At 44.9% G+C, this 3,720-nt stretch overlaps 1 long non-coding RNA gene across 2 annotated transcripts in view; it reads right to left on the reverse strand.

The window, feature by feature from the left end:
* Positions 1-2,301, reverse strand: part of LOC105545833 — a 9,659-nt gene extending 7,358 nt beyond the window's left edge. Inside the window, exon 1 of one of the 2 annotated variants that reach the window (XR_001006993.1) lies at positions 2,149-2,301. This is a non-coding gene — a long non-coding RNA (uncharacterized LOC105545833). Of the gene's footprint in view, positions 1-76; positions 200-2,148 lie in introns of those variants that run through there. The other variant, XR_001006994.1, reaches the window with a different exon arrangement.
* Between the last annotated feature and the right edge of the window lie 1,419 nt (positions 2,302-3,720).

Below are 3,720 nucleotides of genomic sequence, written 5' to 3' on the forward strand. Positions count from 1 at the left end.
GGTCGCGAACCCCGCGTTCGGCGGACGTGGGGCACGGACCGAGCGCCTCCCGCAGAGTCGGGGTCTCCCTCCCCACCCTGCGAGACGGACGGGTCTTTATTTTTGGTCACATTTGAGATAATGACGGGGCTTTCTTTGCTCAGCCCCCCTCAGTGTTCCTGAGCTTCCCAGCCCGGTCGCGGGGGCTCCCCGGTGCCGCGCCCCTCCCCCGCTGCGGGCCGCGGGACAAGGACAATGACTCAGCAGATCTCAGGCCGGGCGCGGCCTTAAAGCTGGGGAACGCTCGAGAACTTTCGAGGTGAGACACTGCAGAGGAGCTGGTGTCTAGGTTAAATTTGGAAAAGAGAGGCGAAAACCCCACACAGTTTTTTTTTTTTTTAGCTGGAACCCAAGGCTGAGGGAACGACATTCTTCTAGACTGTTCTTTCACCTTCGTGTACATTCTGAGGGCCGGGTATGGAAAGGTCCTACTTGGTTTCAACAGGGAGGCCTAGAAATTTCTTTGGTTTCAATGGGTACGATTATTGTAATCAGGATCCATTCAATAATCGGACCCATTTAAACCGAAGGTTTTAAAAGACAGGAATAGAATCCCAGCCCTATTTCAGGGCAGGGTAGGGTGTCAAATATGAAATGTAATTCTACAGGGCAATTCTATTTTGATAAAAGAAGTGGGGAGAAAAGAATCACCAGCCAGGTTTTTAAATTTTTACCACAACCTATTTTGTGATCCTTATGTGTCATTTCTTCAGTATATTTTTAAAATGTTTTAACAAATACGAACATGGTGAGATTTTTTAAATGTGTCTTTTTAAAGTGTACAGTGAAAAGTCTCCCTCATGCCTTCAATTTCCCAGTCACTGTTCCTTCTGGAGTCTTCTAGAAATAGTCCCTGTTTCTACAAATGTATTGGAGGTAGGGAGACTATTTTGATTTCTACCCTTGAAAGCTTCAAAAAGAGAGAAAAAGAGGCTAGCAACTGAAAAATATTCTGCCATTAGGAAAAGACTACATTCTTGTTTTAAGTTACGAACATTACATTATTTAAACGGCACACTTAAAATATGCATCAAAGCAAAATGAACCTGCTACATATTCTCTATGGTAACCCATGTTTGTGTGTATTTATGAAAATCCAAGATCTGTGCAATGTTCAAAACAGACTTTGACATCTCTAATTTTTAACAATTTTAAGAGAATGAATTCATGTGTTAGTGGGAAATTAAAAGGAATAATAAGTGTCATCTTCCAGGATTGGCAGGAAACCCCAGTGAGTTCCAATACACATTTCTGCAAAGTTTTTGTTTTTTGTTTCTCCCCTAGATTTCGGGAAGGAGTTTTGAAAGGAATAAAAAGCTGAGATTCTTTGTGAGGTGACGAGGCCTGGCTTTCAACCACGCCCTGGTTGCTTTTGGCTGTTGCTCTGCTGCAAGCCTTGTGATTCATGTTGTTTAAAGGCTGAGTCACCAGCTTTGTGACATAGCTTTTTTCAGAGTCCAAAAGGTACAGAGAAAAAACAGCCCTGACTGCAGAGGGATGGGAGGGAGAGGAGGACAGGAGGAGGAAAAAGGAAGAAGAGGGGATAAGGGTAGGGTGGGTAATGGGCCAAAGGTGAGCTACAAAGAGAAACCAGTGTTGTCTCTAGCAGAAAAAAATTATTGAAAACACCCCAGCATTCCCTGACTTAAATGGTTATTGAAGCAAACAGAAATAAACCTTTCTCCAAGGTCACTGAGGTGACAGAGAAAGGAAAAGAAAATGGCCTCCCAAAACACAGGTGTCTGATGCTTCTCTAGAACAATGATTCTCAACACGGAGTGATTTGCCCTTCAGGGGGACATTTGGCAATATCTGGAGATATTCTTGGTTGTCACAACTCAGGGAGGTTAGGGGGTGCTACTACTAATACTAGCACTCTTGGTAGACACCAGGGATGCCGCTGAACATTCTATGAGGAACAGTCTCCCACAATAATCCCACCCAAAATGTTAATAGTGCTGAAATTGAGAAACCGTGTCCTACAAAGGATTTTTGTTGTTGCAACGACGGCTTTTCTATTTTCCGAAAGGGTTCCCAAAGTCTAAATGTCCCACTTGGACTCAGGAGTCAGGTATCAAGTCACGCTCTTAAAACCTAAACCCTGCTGACCTAGAATGCGATGTGCTAGAATGTGCGAGAGTCGGGATGAGTCACTGAATCCGTTTTCAGTTCGTTCCACCCACAGATCCGTCCTTTGCAGGCGCCCCAGAAAAGATTGCTTCAGAGCTGGCACCAATGGAGAAGGGACAGAGGCCCAGCAACAGGGCGGGATTGGCAGGCGGAAGGGAGCATGTGATGGGCTGAGCTCACAAAGGGCCCGGGTGCTGGGCTGCAGCTGGGCGGTGCGGGGGTGGATCAGTGCCTGCTCTTCCGCCTTCCTTTCTCCCCTCCCCCTAAGGATTCAGTTCCCCCTTCTGAAAGTCACCACCTTGTATGTGATTTAATCCAGCCCCATGAAACTATCTGAGAGCATGAGTGAGGGTCAACAAACTTGTTTCCCCCAAGAAAAAGGGTGGAGTCAGAGAGGTGGTGGGAAGGGTTTGCCTTGCTTTGTCATCGCTTATATAACCAGAAAAGGTTGTCAAGGACGCCTGCAGGTTAAGGCCTGGCAAACAGGAAGAAAAAAAAAACCTTAGGGAATATGTTCTTCCTGTTTCTACTTGCGTTGTATAACTGTGTGGTGGAACACAAACTGCTCCAGCTTAAAAATAACCCATTCATCTCAGCAGTCAAAACCGGACCTAAGAGCTAGTCTCTAAATTTGCCTAGTTTAGGAACATTAGGAAGTTATTTAACCTATTTGGGCTTTGTTTTTGTCGTCGTTTGGTTTTGTCTTAAAATTGCAAAATACACATAAAATTTACCATTCTTAAGTGTACATTTTTTGTAGCATGAAGTACATTCAGTGCTGTGCATCAGCCGTCACCACCATCCGTTTCTGAAACTCTTTTCATCTTGCAAAACAAACTCTGTCCCCATGAAAAAACTAAGTCCCCATTTCTCCTCCCACCAGTCCCTGGCATCCGCCATTCTACTTTGTGTGTCTATGAATTTGACTACTCATGTGACCTCATATAATAAGCTTTAAGTGTAAAATAAAATTTAATAGTTGAAAAAGCACTTTTTTCAGAGAGTATTTCTAGGAAGCTCCAGTTCCTAACACTAGCCTTTAACAATAACAACTCCTTGAGGTATTTTTTTTTCCTTGTCATGCACTAGCAGAAATATTTGGCTTTGTTTCTTTGTTTTTTGAAACAGTATCTCGCTCTGTCATGCAGTGGTATGATCACGGCTCACTCTGCAGCCTGGACATTCAGGCTCAGGTGATCCTCCCACCTCAGCCTCCTGGGTAGGGAGGACTACAGGTATGTGCCACCACACCTAATTTTTGTTTTTTTTTTTTTGTAGAGAGCAGGGTTTTGCACTTTGGGAGTCTGAGGTAGGTGGATACCTGAGGTCAGGAGTTGAAGACCAACCTGGCCAACGTGCTGAAACTCCATCTCTACTAAAAATACAAACATTATCAGGCGCGGTAGCTCACGCCTGTAGTCCCAGCTACTCTAGAGGCTGAGGCAGGAGAATCACTTGAGCCCTAGAGGCAGAGGTTGCAGTGAGTCGAGATCGTGTGCCACTGCACTCCAGCCTGGGTGACAGAGTGAGACTCCGTCTCCAAAAAATAAA

This window comes from Mandrillus leucophaeus, unplaced genomic scaffold (genome assembly GCF_000951045.1).
Source record: "Mandrillus leucophaeus isolate KB7577 unplaced genomic scaffold, Mleu.le_1.0 Scaffold34, whole genome shotgun sequence".
NCBI classification, from domain to species: domain Eukaryota; kingdom Metazoa; phylum Chordata; class Mammalia; order Primates; family Cercopithecidae; genus Mandrillus; species Mandrillus leucophaeus.